This window comes from Salvelinus alpinus, chromosome 15 (genome assembly GCF_045679555.1).
Source record: "Salvelinus alpinus chromosome 15, SLU_Salpinus.1, whole genome shotgun sequence".
NCBI classification, from domain to species: domain Eukaryota; kingdom Metazoa; phylum Chordata; class Actinopteri; order Salmoniformes; family Salmonidae; genus Salvelinus; species Salvelinus alpinus.
In genome coordinates, this window is record NC_092100.1 from 31552874 (window position 1) to 31572901 (window position 20028).

The following is a 20028-nucleotide window of genomic DNA, read 5'->3' on the forward strand; positions in this document are numbered from 1 at the left end:
TTACATCCTATCTAATCAACAACAAAACTCTGGGGAATTCAGTGGCCTAGTTTTCAGTATTCTAGATGCACATAATGTATAGTGCTACCCTTACAGACACACTGCTATAGCGTAACTGTGTTACTGTGTGTTCGTTTGACTATGGTACTTACAGCACATGGTTTCTCATTTTGATATTGAATATTGTTTCCTCACAAAATGAATAACAAAAATGCATCCCCGTACATTTTAACCCCCTGTTATATCTCTCTATTGTGGATGCAATGTTGTGTAGCATAAAACTATAAAAGTAAATTGATTTCATTTGAACAGGACAGGTGGTAACCTGCACTTTTCAGCATAGATTGTCAGTCAATAAACAAATGTAATCATCATCCTGTAAAATCCTCTGTCCATCTAGCTTGTCAGTAAAAAAAAAGATACAGAGGTTCTGTACAGTTAAAATATATATCTAAAGATGAAGGTTTGAACCCTTAAAATGGTTTATGTTTTTCTCACCTTTACTCTTAAGAGGGAAAAATACCTTCAAACAGAGTCAGTCACAGTAAAAGGTTATCTCCATCAGGCAACAGATTGTGTGAAACACTTTCACAGAGGACACCTTAGGGAAACCTTTAAGGCGTCTGGAACAAACATGGAGCAGCAACAATCAGTGGTTGATGATGGGGGGCGTCTCCAGGGACCTAACCTAATTATCTCAATTTCCATCTCCCTCGAGCCTCGCTTGGCATCTGTGGCACCTGGTGTGGATTTCCACCTGAGAATATGATACGTCTGGAAGGCTATACTGTCGGAATACAAACCACGTAGACTACATACTTTGGTGATGGATCCTCGACCAATGGTCTGTGTGTGTGTGTGAGGTATATATCTGAGGGGCTGGAGGGCGGGGTGGAGTGTGCAGGGTGACTTGGAGACAGTTGGGTGGATTACACCGGACCAAAATACAGCTATTTAGCATTGGTGCTCTATAGGCCCCTTTCATGTGTAGGCACTGTCCTTCATGATCCTCTGAGCCTACTCCTCAATCCTGTGTGTAGATATGAGGGAATCTATTATTTTCCCAATCCTGAGGGAAGGAAAAAGGTCTCCAGCATCATTATTTTCCTTCAAAATGTAACTGACTTTACTGCACACCCTAATTTGCTTGCCGTAATTATAGGTCATGATCCCCTTTTGTAATTTATAAAACCTTTTGTTCTTATCAATAATGAATGGGCTTCGGCAAATCCGGGCGCTATAATATTTTGATATTATAAAAATGCTAATGCGTCAGGGACCTCGAGCCTTATCGGCCAGGTCCGATGCTCTATTAAGCAGCCGGCAGAAGAAGTCAGACGCAAATTGCTTATGTTAATGCCCCTGTTGTACCCAGACAGGATGAGGAGTCTGCAATTAATTTCTTCCAGGCGGTGGATGGACAGGCAAATTTATTTCCCTTCCACAGGATGGTGGCTACCCCTCCTTTTCCTCAGTTTTCTACAGAGAGAGTTGGAAAAATAAGTGTGTGAGAGAGAGCGAGAGCGAGAGAGAGAAAGAGAAGGAAGGTAAAAGGGAAAGAGAGAAGAGAGGAGAGCTGCATCTCACGAACGATCCATGACCTAATTGAATGGCGGTGAATTGAAAGCGAAGGCAGAGCGGCAGCAGGAAGAAGAGCGGCAGCATCTTCATTCATTCCGCTGACAGTGTTTTCACAACTTAAACCTGTTTTATTAATTATGTTTGACATTTCCCTAATTAGTTTCATTTACATCACATTAGCTCCTAGCAGATCATTGCACCATACATCAATTCCCCGTAGCCTTAAAGCTTTGTGAGCAGCAAGGAGAGATTGCGAGAGATAGCCATAAGGCCTTATTTTATTACAAAAGGTAAGCGCTGAGAAATTGAATGTACCTAATTATGGTACATTTCATTTCTTATATCCCTACATACAAGCACCTGTTTCCTTACTAGAACCACGTCTACCAAAAGTCTAGTCGAGAGTATTTGTGGTACTTCCTTTTGTCATAAGGAGCAAGGTTGTAACCAGAGTGTTTACTCTAAGAAAAACAAACAACATACAGCACCTCGGGTGCTTTCCTTCATGCTCTGAAGTCCCTCGGTAAAAATAACAGACAGGACAAGTCTACTACAGTAGACCACAGTGCCACAAATAACCACTCTCCGAACATCTCTACCGAGAGTAGTAGACTCTAATCTTTCCTGGAGAGAGACCAGTAAACACTTGACTAATTGACACTACCGTTGTATCACGAGCCCTAGTTTTGAGAGTGCCCGAAAGTAGGTAGAAAACTACAGAAAGCACTATTTTTACCCTGTCTCAACATCAAAGGTATCTACTCTCAGTGACCATTGTGCAGGAGACAACATACATACTGTATTGTAATTGTGCCCTTAATATTAATCTTGCTAGAAACCCCTCAGTTTGGCTCTGGTAGGAACAAACTGCTGGAGTCCACACACCCTCTCCTCCATATCGGCCTCTTATCTGTTCCTGGATGGTTCAACTGCAGCTGCAGTGACAAGCGTTGTTAAAGTCACCCTCTTGCAATGTGACTATGCTTACAGTGTGTACCACTGACTACAGCGTATGAGAACATTGTGTGTATAGTTTGTGCCCAACAATAGTTGTATAGTTCATGTTTTTACAGTAGTTTTATAGTCTACAGTAGTTGTAAAGTTAGTGTTTTTACAGTAGTTTTATAGTGTACAGTAGTTGTATAGTTAGTGGTTACTCCTCTCCTCCCGAATAGTTTCGGAGATTATAGAGTATTACAGTCCCTACTTAACCAGAAGGTGTGTAAAAAGTACAGTGTGGCTTGATTCAGGGTTAATAGTGTAATTGTAATGACTGAGAGCTGATTTCATTAAATTACTGTAGAACCAGACTCAAAACATACAGTAGTGTATGCTCTACAGTTTCAAAATAATGACCTACTCTGATGCATTATACTCCCACCATGCTTTATAGTGTTTTCCCATTATAGCTGATACTCTAAAGACATTTGGGGTCTGTAAATCATAATCTGTGTCATGCCTGTTTGTTTACTGTATTCATATTCACATCACACATTTTGTTCCCTCAACGAAAGGGCCAGAAGTCACCCACTGGGCACAGACGTCCAGTCAACATCTAGTTTTGATTTACAACTAATGTGAATTCAATGTGAAATCAACAACAAATGTCACCATGTCATTGGATTTAGAAAAAAAAATATCAAATTACCTGACTTTTTGCAAATCCAGTCAGTTTTCCACATTGATTCAAATCATCAAATAGATTTTTTGTCATTGAAATTACGTGGAAACAACGTTTACATAATCAGTTTTTTACCAGTTGGCAGGGCTTTACGAATTGACTCCTTCCCCCTCCAATCTACTATCCATATGTCTTTACAAATGCAGAATTCTCAACAATTGCAGGTTTAATCTGTATCACAGTAATACTTTCATTTAAATAAATAAATGGGAATATACAAGGGCTACTCAGAAAAATGTATATCCCAATTCTCCGTTCTAATTTATAGCTCGCCCTCCAGGCACATATTATTCAAACATTAATAAAAAAATATAACCTATACATCAAAAACCTTCACATTTCACTTTTGGTAGAACTCATAGTCATGCATATTATACATGTAGAGCCATTTTGACTGCTGCCCATCATAAAACAATTACACATTAAATGCAGGCAGATTGATGGATAATACCTTGGTTTTCTACTCTATATACCTTTGCAACACCCTTACTAAAAGCCTTTTATGTTAAGATAATACATTTTATGCAAGTTGTATAGTTATACGTATACATTTTGATTCATCTTTATGTCTGAAGTGCTGAAAATGTCCATTGTGAAATGTGATTCAAACTATTTATTTTCTTGAAGGTAATATTTCTTTATTGAAGTTTTTCATTTTACCACAACAATCGTCAAGAATCATGTAAACTGCAAGAATGAGTATTTTACTGCACATTAAGCCAACATTATTTTAAGGTAAAACCTTTACTTTGTGGCAATATACTATCTTGGTGATCTAACCTCTTTTCTTAAAAGTACTATGTGTTGTAACACAAATATTTCCATCAACTCAAAGGGAATATAGTTGTATGAATATAGTTGTATTGATTCATCCATGATTTATTATGGATCTGTTTATAGTTTTTGGAGAAAATTCATCAAGGGCAAAATGTCATACTGTTAAGCAATATCACCAACGCAATGGCTTAACGCACTGTGAGAGTAATACCATATACATTATGTATATTCACTGTTGTTAGCTTTTAAAACACCGCACGCAGCAAGTGACCACTGACAATCACAGTATAAATAATACTATCCTACTGCTGACGAGGATGAAGAATTGAAATATTCCTTGTCTTTGCATGTGTCATTATTGACACACCCTGTTGATACTATTTCATACTAGCAGTGTTTGCCTCAGCTACAGGGGTCTAGATAAACACTCAAATGGCATTGTTTGTTTTTACCCGTTTCAATCCCTAATGTCTGGTAATCGGGGACGGTAAGTCATAAGACATCAGCTTGACTCTATTAATTACCACCTGATCCTTTCTTCCTGGATAATTAGGTACCCATTAGTTCTAATCAAGTAGTTACTTAATTATTGCAGTAATTAGTGTAATGGTCTAGCAAATTGAAGCTTTATCACTTTCGGATACTTAATGTTCTTGGCAGAGTGCATCACAAGTGTCAAGGCTTAGGCTCCAGCAATCAAGCAGAGGGAAATAAAGTTATTACCATGGCATAGATGCTTTCAAAAAAAAATCTACATTTTAAGTAAAACATATCTAGAACTAGAGATTGGGTCCATGGTGGTGGAAAAACACACTTAACATGAATAAGCATACTAACTGAAATTGAAATAACCAAATAGTTATTTTCCATGAATTGAACTTCTATTAAAGACGTTTACTGTATTGTCTCCTACAACTGACATTGTGCAGCACACTGACAATGATCCTTAAATCCAGAAACTATCCATGAACACTATTTTGTCTGATCAAGGGTCAGATGCCAAACATCTAAATTCCATGTCAAGAGATCGCTTAGTTGTGTTTCTGGAATGTTACTGTACTGTACCAGCATTACCTGAAGCAACAGAGGAGAAATGCCTTTGATCTAATCTACAATCAGCGTAGGAAAAAATAGAGGTGCACCACCAGTTTGTCCTTTCAAAGAATGCAGGGGGTTTGTTTTCTCTGTGGCTTGTTTCAATGTTGTGGTGACATCAGGAGCCAACTGTGTGCACAGAGGTGAGTGAAAAAGCTGTGCCCCACCATGAGGGCTCACCTGAGCCATGGAGGGGAAAGTGAATGGGTTGTCTCCAAACCACTGCAAATGGAGCCTAGCTTGTCTGTCATCACCTCCCAATTAGCTGCAGTTTATTGAGTCTGCAGTAGACAGATCATGCTGGCAGGTGAGGAGGTGTCTGAGAGGTGCCTGTGCCAGCCGTGCAGCCCTGGACAGGACTAACTTATGATCGTGACATCCGAATGCTACCACCACACCACCGTCATGCCCACTCTGAAAACACAATAGTGGTAAAGAACATGTAACTAATTGTGTAATCGCCATCATTTGCAACAGCAGCTACAGACCATCTTACAGAGGCCCTATAAATCTGTCCTTATTTTTCATGTTGCAGAGTGCAAGAAGTTTCATTGCGAGTCAAAATCAGGAAAAAATAAGGTAGTCATTTAGAATGTGGCCGGAATCATCTCAATAAACTAACTACTGCTTAAAAAGGTGTGATGATAGCTGATGAATGCATGCACAGAAATACCTAATAGCAAATTAAGCACATTACTGAATGGTAAAGAAAAGTAATTTGAACACCATACAAATACTGGCTGTATGCATTCCCACATCTGAAATTGAAGTTAGCTTTTTTTTACTTGGCCTAGATGTCACACGCTAAGAATCCTCCACCAGATGCCTTAAGAAAAAAAACTTGAAAAAAAACTGCAATGCTCCTTGCGTAAGCCTGATATGCTCCTTGCCATATGACAGCATCGTGTGAAAACTGACACGTAGAGTTTTCAAATTGGGGCCCGGGGAGCTGAAGCGTAAAATAACTTCAATCTCACTGGCTCTCCAAGGAATAGAGCAGAGGTGTGACCAACAACAACACAACAACGGAGAGGCAGGAAGGGGTGAAGGTAGGAGTTATTAGAGGATAAAACACGCCTCTCCAGCTCACTCCCTCTCTCTCAGGAACCCCAAGGATGATCAATGGATTTAGTCAGAGGGATATTCAAGCAGAAAATTGCTGCCTTTTTGCTTTTCTTTGAAGTATTTCCAGAATACATACCAAACCCCCAGTCCACCAGGGTTGAAAATAACAGCACAAGAGCAGTCTCTACAAGTAATCCTGAAAAAAAGGAGAAGAAATTGGGGGAGGGTGGATGGGGGCATTGAATGTTAAAGGAGGTAGAGAAGCCCTAGATTGAAACTTTGCAGGTATAAAATTGAAGGCAGCCAGCTGAACAGTCATAACCAAACCGGGTCTATATTTCAAAAGAGGACCTCTTTGACCAACTTCGGATCCGTTGAGACAAGGAGCACTGTCTCCTGTTAATGAGATATGACCAATGCAGAGCTTGGTACAAACATTCTCTGTCTACTAGTACTGTATAGTAAATTAGCATGTTGTTCTCTGTCCAGTGGATGTGTGGTCTTAGGTTGGTGTATCATTGGTCTCTAGATTGGTCTCTATTGCTCGTAGTGGAAGTCAGCAGTACGAGTGGGGAATGTTTTTTGTAAGCTCAGTATGAAGAGTCCTTGTGGCTGTGAAGGTTCTCTAAATGGTGAAAAGCCAAGCTGTGCCAATGATAGGTTGAACCCCAATCTTGGACAGGGAGGTCCTCCCCTGTCCTCTAGGAGCCCCTGTGGCACTGTGCGGATGAAAGCGTAGAAATGTGGCACACTCATGACGTTAAGGATAAGGCTGGGCGATGGGGGACCGAGCTTCGCCACTCCCTGCCATGTTGTGTGACGGCCTCATCCGTTTTCCCATCTGAGCCCTAATACATCTGCAACATCTTCCCTCCCAATTAAAAGATTCCACAGTCCTATTTGTCAAAGGACGGAAGGGACAGCACAGAGGGTAGTTTAGCTGTAGTTTTTGGATTATTTGTGATGCAAATCACCACAAATGGGAACGTGAGGTACTGTACGTTTCATGAATTAAACCACTGGTGATCATTTTTGTTGTTTTTATCTGCTATCATTATGACTGGGCTGTCTACATGAGGGATAGGCCATGGTTTATCGCCAACTACATTTCCAATGGCAATTCCCCTTGAACACAAAGGCACTTGAATCAACATTTAAAGTTCAATAGATTATCCTAAAAAGATGCAGTAGGCAGTAAAACATGGAATATGAGAAAGTACATGAGAAACATCTGAGGGGGCATATCAAATGCAATTGTTTTGGTTAAACAATGTTATACCAATGTATGTATACTATGATATTCTTTGTGCAAAACTGAACTAGACTGAAGTACCATGAGGGAGTGAAAACAAATAATAGCTTTAAAATTTTCCGATTTACCAGTGATCAAAATGAAAGCTGCTTTTATACCGTTATACCAATAATACTAATCAAATCACAGTTTATTGGTTGCGTACACAGATTTGCAGGTGTTATAGCAGGTGCAGCGAAATACTTATGTTACTAGCTCCAACAGTGCAGTAGAATGTTAAATAAAATCTAAACAAGAAATCAATATATGACAGAACGGATGCAATTAAACAATCTAGAGTAGTTACATTAGAGTGAGCGTGTGTCAAAATCCTGAAAATAAATATGTGGTGTGTATAGACAGTATACTGTATACTTTGGAAAGAAAACGGTATGCACAGTAGTAGGTATATTGGGATGGGCTATGTTGAGAATACAGCACATTTGGTCATGTACAGTAGTAGTGTATATGCATCATTAGTCTCAAGGTGCAGGGCAGAGTACCGGGCAGGTAGCTGGCTAGTGATGGCTGGTCAACAGTCTGATGGCCTGGATATTTTAAATGTTTTATTTAACCTTTATTTAACTAGGCAAGTCAGTTAAGAACAAATTCTTATTTAAAATGACGGCCTACTGGCGAACAGGTTACCTGCCTTGTTCATGGGCAGAACGACAGATTTTTACCTTGTCAGCTCGGGGATTCGATCCAGCAACCTTTCAGTTACTGGCCCAATGCTCTAACCACTAGGCTACCTGCCGCAGCCCTGTTGAGGATCAGTGTGGTAGTGTTTAGTTTAAGTTTAATTTATTTTCACCAAAGAGAACAAGTGAAATAACAATTCAGATTTTTTTTTTTTATTAGATGGTGTGCAGGTCTGTTTGGAAGCACAAGGGCCTATATGAAAACCACACCACAAAAAAACAATACACAATACATAAGCACAAAAATAAAAAGGTTTGTTAAAACAGATAGCAAAACCTACCAATTATAAATGTATAAATGAATTGATCAGTAATCACAAAAATAAAAAAAGTATTTGTTTTGTTTAAATGTGTGTGTGCATGTGAGTTTGTGAGTTTTAGGTTATATGGAGGAGATTACTGAGTAGTTTGGTTCATCAGGCTGACCCCCAGTCTTCACTTGAGGTATTGAGGGATGATGATGTTTTGGCAATGTGAAGATAAGAATTCAAGTGTATGGTACAACTTTATCTGATATAGAATTGACTGTGAGGTACGGCAGTGGGGAGGGTGAAGGTTATCACAGTGTCTTGTGTTATATAGATAGATTTCAGAATTAACCTGGAAGAATCCATTGAAGGGTTTAGGTAAACTGTCTGGGAGGTATGAGTATTTGTAGATGAAAGTGCATAATTGGCGTACATTAATGTTGTAAATAGACAAGATATTGAGTTTCTTAAACAAAGGTGCCGATGGAGCCAGGTAATTAGAGGAGTAATTTGTGTAGGTAGGAGGCATATGTACTGGCCCACACAATATTACAGTAAATTAGATTTGGGTAAATTCAGCTATAGTATAGAGTTAGGAAGCAAGGCGAAACCACTAATCTTTCTGATGATACCAACCGATTTCATCACTTTGTGGCACACAAATTGAATATGATCTTTCCAGGATAACATTTAATCGATTAGAACGCTGAGGAATCTAGTGGGTGTGACTTGATCCATTTCATTCCCACCAATTGAGATTCTGGCTCTTCCTTTTACAATATGTATTTTTCTTACTAGTGAATACAATAAAGTTGATTTTTTTTACATTTAAAGATAATTTGTTAATCTGGAACCATTCAGAAAATGTAGCCATGCCTGAATTGGCTTCATTAATTAGTTAATAAAAATTCTTGTTTGATAAAATCAAATTGGTATCATCAGCATAGAGAATGGGAAGTACGGTAGAAGGTCTCAAGGTCATTGATATAGATTAGGAATAACAAAGGTCCAATTATCGAACCCTGTTGCATGCCACAGGATATTTTGACCCTGGTAGATGAACATACTTTTTATAATTTGCAGAATTCAGGGGAGAGGGATTTGTGAGAAACTTTTACACAACATTTTTATTTTGTTTTTGTATTTTTTTACCCCTTTTTTCTCCCCAATTTCATAGTATCCAATTGGTAGTTACAGTCTTGTCTCATCGCTGCAACTCCCGTACGGACTCGGGAGAGGCGAAGGTCGAGAGCAGTGCGTCCTCCGAAACACAACAAGCCGCACTGCTTCTTGACACAATTCCCACTTAACCCGGAAGCCAGCCGCACAAATGTGTTGGAGGAAACACTGTGCACCTGGCGACCGTGTCAGCGTGCACTGCGTACGGCCCGCCACAGGAGTTGCTAGTGCGCTACGGAACAAGGACATCCCTGCCGGCCAAACCCTCCCCTAACAACGCTGGGCCAATCATGCACCGCCCCATAGGTCTCCGGTCATGACCGGCTGCGACAGAGCCTGGACTCGAACACAGAATCTCTAGTAGCACAGTTAGCACTGTGATGCAGCGCCTTAGACCACTCGGGAGACCCACAACATGTTTTTTTTAACTGAGTATTTTTGGAGACCGGTCGTAAAGCAATGTTTCCAGAACCCATCTGCTGCTCTCTGGTGTAGTTTAACTAAGGGAAAGCAGGGAATTACGGAATTGAAAGATGTGAGAAAAGTCTGGTAAGCAGACACCACATAATAAACAAGGTGGTCATGATTTTTAGGAATACTGCGAAATTTCAAATGAAATATAGAAAATAAGCTTGTCTTGGAAATAGATAAGTAATTTAACAGCCTTTATAGCAGTTTAACACTATAGTAATCATACAGTAAGTGATAGACTTATTTCTGGTATATTTCAGGAAATGTGAATCTGGATCAACACAATCATTATATTTATTGTTTGCTTCATTAATAGCTAATGGCATAAAGACCATGTTTTCAGGGTTGATATCCTACCCAACTAAGGATACACAGTCGGAATCATCCAGAGAGTGGAAAGGAAACATAGAAGTGCATGCACAGGTCCAATACAACCATACATTTGTGTTAGTTTTATCAATAGGGCGCACTTCCTATGGAATTGACATTGACACAGTCGACATAACACCGCTGAAGACTTCAGAGGGTTTTGACATTTAGAGCAATGTGTGTTTTTGGCCATGAGGTTAGGTGAAACACATGAACAAAGTAGAGTAAATATGTGTGTGTATGTGTCTATGTGTGTGTGCGTGCGTGTGTGTGTCAAATCAGTTGACTATGGCGGAGTCACTTGCCATAGGCCTACGAGAGGGGGAGTGAACGACCAGCTGATCATACTTCAGGTATGCGATGTTGCCTTTCTGTCGTTCTTCAATTAGCGGTAGCAGCAGTTCCTTTTTTTTGAGGCGTACCTTTCCGGAGATGTCTTCATTGATGAAGATTTTGGTTGCCTTCAGGCACTTGGCTCTCCTGAGAATCTCCTTGTCTTTGAACCTGAGCAGTTTCACCACTATAGATCTGAGCCATCCATCGGGGAAGAAAGTGCCCTCTCCATCTCGATGAGTTTAGGGTCCAGTTTGAGTTGATCTGCCATGGAGGAGTTTCTTGGCCTTGACTTCTGTGTCATGCCAAATTTCAGTCTTTACGTCCTCAATTACATTGATTAAAATGTCTTGATTGGTTTTCGAGGTAGTCTCCTTTGGAAGAGGGCTTGTCAAGTGATGTTTGGAAAATTGAGCAATCCTCAGACATGGCTTTGGATGCGGTCTGGTTGGTTACATTCACGCCCTTAAGCCCCTCCCCCTCTGATTTTTAAAATTCCAAACTGTGTTTAAATTCCATTGCATCCTTAAACAGAGCATCAACCCTTTTGTTGGTAGCATCCATAAAGAGTTGCAGGACAGACTTCAAGTTATTTTCCTGCAGATCTATTAGATCTGTATAAAAACTATTTTTGTTGCTCGAGTAGCTCATGGAGTGTCGTGCTTGATATGTATTTCTCTTCCACATTGATCTTTGCAGCGTTTTTCTGTCTAGTATTCGCCGTGCAACAAGCTTGTTGTGAGCTAAAATGAGTTTACAAACACAACCCACACCCCGCCACCCAAAAACAAGCTCCACCAGTGAAATGGCAAATACACACAAGAGGCACAGACTTGATCACACATGCACCAGTAAGAAGAATTACTCGTTGTATGGATCCTGGCTGCACTTTACTAAACAAGCGGGAGATCACCAACTCTCAAGTTAGTGCTGTGGATACAAGTAGTATGCGGGGCAGTAAGCCAAAACACCGGTCGAAGATGCTTGGGAGAGACAGTGGTAGGAACATTTACTTACCCACGGAACGAGCGGTGTGATCGAGAAGTGTGACGAAGATCTAAGAAACAAAAGGAGAATAGACTCAACCTACATGTATATTTATCTTACTGTTTTTAGCAAACAAATGTTGTTGTTGCCGACCCTCACCATCAGGGGTCGGCCCAACAGGAAGTCTAGTTTCGCAGGCAGGAGTTCAGAACCAGGACCCTGAGCTTAGCGATGAGCTTGGAGGGCACTATGGGGTTGAAAGCAGGGATGTAGACGATGAACTGCATTCTCAAATAGGTATTCCCCTTGCCTTGGTGTGCCGAGCGACTGCGATTGTGTCGTCCGTGTATCTGTTGGGGTGGTATGCACATTTTTGTAGGGCCTAGGGTGTCGGGCAAGGTGGAGGTGATATGGTCCTTGACTAGCCTCTCAAAGCACATCAAATCAAACTTTGTGACATACGCCGTGAAATGCTTACTTACAAGCCCTTAACAAACAGTTCAAGAGTAAAAAATAAAAGTAATAACTAATAAAATGTAACACAATAAAATGACCATAGCGAGGCTATATACAGGGGGTACCGGTACCGAGTCAATGTGCGGGGGTACAGGTTAGTCGAGGTAATTTGTACATGTAGGTAGGGGTGAAGTGACTGTGGATAGATAATAAACACAGAGTAGCAGCAGGGGTCAACGTAAATTGTCCGGCTGGCCATTTGATTAATTGTTCAGCAGTCTTATGGCTTGGGGTAGAAGCTGTTAAGGAGCCTTTTGGAGTAGGAGTACAGGAGGGTATGCACCCCCGAGGTATGCACCCCTGAGGGGCCCCTGTGTTTAGGATCAGCGAAGCAGATGTGTTGTTGCCTACCCTTACCACCTGGGGGTAAGGGTAGGCACGGTGTTGAACGCCGAGCTGTAGTCAATGAACAGCATTCTCACATAGGTGTTCCTTTTGTCCAGGTGAGAAAGGGCAATGTGGATTGTGATTGAGATTGCGTCATCTGTGGATCTGTTGGGGCGGTATGCAAATTGGAGTGGGTCTATGGTATCCGGGATGATGCTGTTGATGTGAGCCATGACCAGCCTTTCAAAGGACTTCATGGCTACCGATGTGAGTGCAGCGGGGTGGTAATCATTTAGGCAGGTTACATTCGCTTCCTTGGTCACAAGGACTATGGTGGTCTGCTTGAAACATTACAGACTCGGTACGGGAGAGGTTGAAAATGTCAGTGAAGATACTTGCCAGTTGGTCAGAACATGCTTTGAGTACTTGTTCTGGTAATCCATCTGGCCCAGCGGCTTTGTGAATGTTGACCTGTTTTAAGGTCTTGCTCACATCGGCTACCGCGAGCGTTATCACACAGTCGTCCGGAACAGCTGGTGCTCTCATGAATGCTTCATTGTTGCTTGCCTTGAAGCAAGCATAAAAGGCATTTAGCTCATCTGGTATGCTCACATCACTAGGAAGCTCCCGGCTGGGTTTCCCTTTGTAGTCCGTAATAGTTTTCAGGCCCTGTCACATCCGATGAGCGTCAGAGCCGGTGTAGTAGGATTCAATCTTAATCTTGTATTGACGCTTTGCCTGTTTGATGGTTCGTCTGAGGGTGTAGCTGGATTTCTGTCCCGCTACATGAAGGTGGCAGCTCTAGCCTTTAACTCGATGCAGGTGTTACCTGTAATCCATGGCTTCCGGTTGGGATATGTACATATGGTCACTGTGGGGACGACGCCGTTGATGAACTTATTGATGAAGCCGATGACTGAGGTGGGATACTCCTCAATGCCATTGGATGAATCCCGGAATATATTCCATTCTGTTCAAGCAAAACAGTCCTGTAGCTTAGCATCCGCGTCATATGACCACTTCCATATTGAGCAAGTCACTGGTACTTCCTGCTTTAGGTTGTCCTTGTCAGCAGGAATCAGGAGGATAGAATTATGGTCAGATTTGCCAAATGAAGGGTGAGTGGGATCTTTGTATGCACCTCTCTGAGTGGAGTAAAGGTGGTCTAGAGTTTATTTCCTCTGGTTGCACATGTGACATGCTGGTAGAAATTTGGTCAAATGGATTTAAGTTTGCCTGCATTAAATTCCCCGGCCACTAGGAGCGCCACTTCTGGATAAGCATTTTCTTTTTTGCTTATGGCCTTACTCAGCTCATTGAGTGCCAGCATCAGTTTGTGGTGGTAGATAGGCGGCTACGAATAATATAGAATTGGTAGACAGTGTGGTCTACAGCTTATCATAAGGTACTCTACCTCAGGAGAGCAATACCTCGAGACTTCTTTAACATTAGACATTGCGTACCAGCTGTTATTGACAAATAGACACACATCACCCCTCGTCTTACCAGACGTAGCTTTTCTGTCCTGCCGATGCATGGAATATCCTGACAGCTCTATATTATCTGTGTTGTCGCTCAGCCACGACTCTGTAAAACATAAGACATTACAGTTTTTAATGTCCCGTTGGTAGGATAATCTTGATCGTAGATCATCCATTTTGTTTTCCAATGATTTGTCAGAACTTCTAGAAGTAGTGGGTGGAGGAGTCGGGCGCAGAGAGCAGGGTAGTTTGATACGTGGATATATTTATTCCCAAACAACAGAGTGTCGGTCAACCCCACACACACGGGCGCTAAAAGACCCAGTCCAAAACAAACAGGACCAAACGGTTCGGGAAATAAAATCCACCAAAATAAACACACACCAATAACAGAAAAACAAGCCCGCACAAAAGCCGGCGGGCCTACCAGGTTTAAATAGCTCAAAACCAAAACCCAAACAAGAAACAGGTGCACTAATCAGACCACACTAAATGAAACAGAAAAGGGGATCGGTGGCAGCTAGTAGGCCGGCGACGACGACCGCCGAGCGCCGCCCGAACAGGAAGAGGCACCATCTTCGGCGGGATTCGTGACATGATTGAATGTTGGCCAACAGAACGGATGGCAGTGGAGGTTTACTCACTCATCAACGAATTCTCAGAAGGCAGCCTGACCTCCGGCCCCTTTTTCTCCGTCTTTTCTTCACGCAAATGATGGGGATTTGGGCAGTATATTCTTCGCATCGGACTCGATAAAGAAAAAATCTTCGTCCAGTTCCTGGTGAGAAATCGCTGTTCTCTTGTCCAGAAGTTCTTTTCAGTCGTAAGAGACAGTAACAGCAAAATTATGTACAAAATAAGTCAAAAAATAAGTTACAAACAACATGAAAAAAATTAACAAAATAGCACAGTTGGTTAGGAAATGTAAAACAGCAGCCATCCCCTCCGTTGCCATTATGTATATTGATGACAGAAGTGAGTGCTACGGGGTGATTTAGTTCAGTTACCTTAGCTTCTTAGGTATTGGATTTATGATGGACATCTTGAAGCAAGTGGGGGCAACAGACTGGGATAGGGAGAGGTTGAATATGTCTGTAAACACTCCAGCCAGCTGGTCTGCGCATGCACTGAGGACGCAGCTTGGTATGCATAATTGATAAATACATAATTGTGTTACACACACACACGCACACACACACTATTGCTCTTCCTGTTACACACTCCGGCACTAAAATTAATGCAGGGAAAGGAAGAGAAAAACACAATTTTAATATATTTATATTTTTTGGTGTGTTTCCTATCATGTCAATGCAGGATTTATTTTTATGGTTTAATTCAACAATAACATTTGCGATCAGGGTCTTGGGCATCTCAAGGGCATTCCTGGTGAAATTACTGAGACTCTGCACCATTTATCATAGGCTGACATGTGTCATGTTCCAGACTCCGGTGCGGAGAGGTTACAGCTGAAGACAGCTCTTTCTTTGTTGAGCAGCCATCACAGACATCTCTTATTTACTAAAAAAGAGCTGGGGAAAAAACAGACAAAAGAGAAAATGTAAGACTTACAAAAATGTTGTATGGTTTTTAAAAATACATTTAGATTCAGATGTATTAATCTGATACATGATGTCAGTGTATGCCTCCATAACTCCACAAACCCCCAGCTTGTTAACACATGCAAAATCCAGTCAAAGGAGATGTTGGTGTAGGGAGGGCAGGGGAAACTAAGCATGTCTCGATACAGAGATGCAAAGTAGATTGCTGACTATTTTGTATAGTATATCTATGGGATTAGCTGCATGCTGGGTGGGTGAAGTTTGCACTTATGGGAGTATTGAATTAGTTACATTGCCAGGGCAAGATAAAATCAAGGGCACCTCAAGTATTTTAAAGTATTATAAACTGGTATGTACTGTATGTATTTGACCCAGGTCCATTAGATGTGGGTAGCAACCTCATTTAGAAGAAACAGTAAACATTTATGAAGAATTGCAAATTGTGATGGGTATGGATGCCCTGTGATATGACAATTTTGAATTGTATAATTACATATAGATGTGCTCTGTAATACACAGTGAACACTTGGTCACTAGGATAACATAACCCATATCAATGTTAAGGGCAAGTAAATGTCTTAATGAAGTGATCTTTGTTGATTTAACATAGCCTATCTCATGTTCTCAGTAGCCGTGATGTAATTAAACAGTACATATATTATTACTATTATATTATTACTATCAATATCTCTTAGAGTTGTTTAACATAAAGTACAAGACATGTTTCGATATTAGATAAAGACTCGGTCATGTATAAGAAGATGGCAAATTGTGATAAAAAAATGTATGACAATGTAAGATACAGTGCCTTCGAAAAGTATTCAGACCCATTGACTATTCCTAATTTTGTTACGTTACAGCATTATTCTAAAATTTATCAAATAAAAAAAACTCAGCAATCTACACATAATACCCCAAAAAGACAAAGCAAAAACAGGTTTTTAGATTATTTTGCAAATGTATTTAAAATAAAAAAACAGACATACCTTATTTACATAAGTATTCAGGCCCTTTGCTATGAGACTCGAAATTAAGCTCAGGTGCATCCTGTTTCCATTGATCATCCTTGAGATGTTTCTACAACCGCCTGTGGTAAATGTAATTGATTGGACATGATTTGGAAAGGCACACACCTGTCTATATAAGGTTCCAAAGTTGACATAGCATGACAGAGCAAAAATCAAGAAATTAGGTCGAAGGAATCCGTAGAGCTCCGAGACAGGATGGTGTCAAGGCACAGATCTGGGGAAGGGTACAAAAACATTTCTGCAGCATTGAAGGTCCCCAAGAACACAGCCACCATCATTCTTAAATGGAAGAAGTTTGGAACCACCAAGACTCTTCCTAGAGCTGACCGCCCGGCAAAACTGAGCAATTGGGGTAGAAGGACTTTGGTCAGGGAAGTGACCAAGAGCCCGATGGTCACTCTGACAGAGCTCTTGATTTCCTCTGCGGAGATGGGAGAAACTTCCAGAAGGACAACCATCTCTGCAGCACTCCACCAATCAGGCCTGTATGCTTTATGGTAGAGTGGCCAGACGGAAGCGACTCCTCAGTAAAAGGCACATGACAGCCCGCTTGCACTTGCCAAAAGGCAACTGAAGACTCTCAGACCATGAGAAACGAGATTCTCTGGTCTGATGAAACCAAGATTGAACTCTTAGGCCTGAATGCCTGCCAAGCGTCACGTCTGGAGGAAACCTGGCATCATCCCTAAGGTGAAGCATGGTGGTGGCAGCATCATGCTGTGAGGATGTTTTCAGCATCAGGAACTGTGAAACTAGTCAGGATCAAGGCAAAGATGAATGGAGCAAAGTACACAGCGATCCTTGATGAAAACCTGCTCCAGAGCGCTTAGGACCTAAGACTGGGATGAAGGTCCACCTTCCAACAGGACAAGGACCCTAAGCACACAGCCAAGACAACGCAGAAGTGGCTTCAGGACAAGTCTCAGAATTTCCTTGAGTGGCCCAGCCAGAGCCCAAACTTGAACCCGATTGAACATCTCTGGAGAGACCTGAAAATAACTGTGCAGCAACGCTCCCCATCCAACCTGACAGAGCTTGAGAGGATCTGCAGAGAAGAACGGGAGAAACTCCCCAAATACAGGTGTGCCAAGCTTGTAGCGTCATACCCAAGAAGACTCAAGGCTGTAATCGCTGTCAAAGGCGCTTAAACAAATTCAAGTAAAAGAGTGTGTCTGAGTACTTACAGTTGAAGTCGGAAGTTTACATACACTTAGGTTGGAGTCATTAAAACTCGTTTTTCAACCACAACTGTCTTGTTTAATTAACAAACTTCAGTTTTTGCAAGTCGGTTAGGACATCTACTTTGTGCATGACAGAAGTCATTTTTCCAACAATTGTTTACAGACAGATTATTTCACTTTCAATTCACTGTATCACAATTCCAGTGGGTCAGAAGTTTACATACACCAAGTTGACTGTGCCTTTAAACAGCTTGGAAAATTCCTGAAAATTATGTCATGGCTTTAGAAGCTTCTGATAGGCTAATTGACATCATTTGAGTCAATTGGAGGTGTACCTGTGGATGTATTTCAAGGCCTACCTTCAAACTCAGTGCCCCTTTGCTTGACATCATGGGAAAATCAAAAGATATCAGCCAAGACCTCAGAAAGAAAATTGTACACCTCCACAAGTCCGGTTCATCCTTGGGAGCATTTTCCAAATGCCTAAAGGTACCACTTTCATCTGTACACACAAAAGTAGGCAAGTATAAACACCATGGGACCACGCAGCCGTCATACCACTCAGGAAGGAGATGCGTTCTGTCTCTAAGAGTTGAACGTACTTTGGTGCGAAAAGTGCAAATCAATCCCAGAACAACAGCAAAGCACCTTGTGAAGATGCTGGAGGAAACAGGTACAAATGTATCTATATCCACAGTAAAACGAATCCTATATCGACATAACCTGAAAGGCCGTTCAGCAAGGATGAAGCCACTGCTCCAAAACCGCCATAAAAAAGCCAGACTACAGTTTGCAACTGCACATGGAGACAAAGATTGTACTTTTTGGAGAAATGTTTGGAGGAAAAAGGGGGAGGCTTGCAAGCCGAAGAACACCGTCCCAACCGTGAAGCATGGCGGTGGCAGCATCATGTTGTGGGGATGCTTTGCTGCAGGAGGGACTGGTGCACTTCACAAAATAGATGGCATCATGAGGTAGGAAAATTATGTGGATATATTGAAGCAACGTCTCAAGACATCAGTCAGGAAGTTCAAGCTTGGTCGCAAATGGGTCTTCCAAATGAACAATGACCCCAAGCATACTTCCAAAGTTGTGGCACAATGGCTTAAGGACAACAAAGTCAAGGTATTGGAGTGGCCATTACAAAGCCCTGACCTCAATCCCATAGAAAATTTGTGGGCAGAACTGAAAAAGCGTGTGCGAACAAGGAGGCCTACAAACCAGACTCATTTACACCAGCTCTGTCAGGAGGAATTGGCCAAAATTCACCCAACTTATTGTGGGAAGCTTGTGGAAGGCTTGACCCAAGTTAAAAAATGTAAAGTCATTGCTACTAAATACTAATTTAGTGTATGTAAACTTCTGACCCACTGGGAATGTGATGAAAGAAATGAAAGCTGAAATAAATCATTCTTTCTACTATTATTCTGGAATGTAACGTCCTTAAAATAAAGTGGTGATCCTAACTGACCTAAGACAGGGAATGTTTACTAGGAATAAATGTCAGGAATTGTGAAAAACTGAGTTTAAATGTATTTGGCTAACAGGCTGACTACACCGGCGCGAGCGTTGAAAAATACATTTAGAAATCTATGTTATTCAAGTATTGCACCCACACTGCTCGCATTTGCGCTGCCAAGGGCTAAAATAGAAGTCAGTTCGCGCTGCAAGTCCTGCCTCTCCCATCTCCTCATTGGTTTGTAGAAGCAGATCCCCACGTGCCATCTCCTCATTGGTTATACCCACGTGGGTGACTGAAAGATGAACGAGGTCCGTGGCGGTAATGCACCTAATTTATGAAAGTTGCCAATCGCAATATAATGTCAAGAGAAGAAAAAGCCTGGAAGGAGGAGAGATGACTAGAAACGATTCGGTTGACCGTTGTCAGGACCCGGTGCGAGAAACAGTCACTAATAATCGTCAGAACCCAGAAGATGAGGCAGACACAGCAGTACTAGAGATGGTGGTTTAATTAAAGAACAAAATCTTCAGGCAAAGAAACTAAATCCACAATGTCCAAAAATAAAGCCAAGAGGCACAAAATGGAAATCCTCCAAAATACAAAAGAAACTCCACAAAGTGGGAAAAAACAGCAGGGAAAAAACAAACCTCAAAAGACTACTCAAATAATACACAAGAACTAAACCAGAGAACCTCT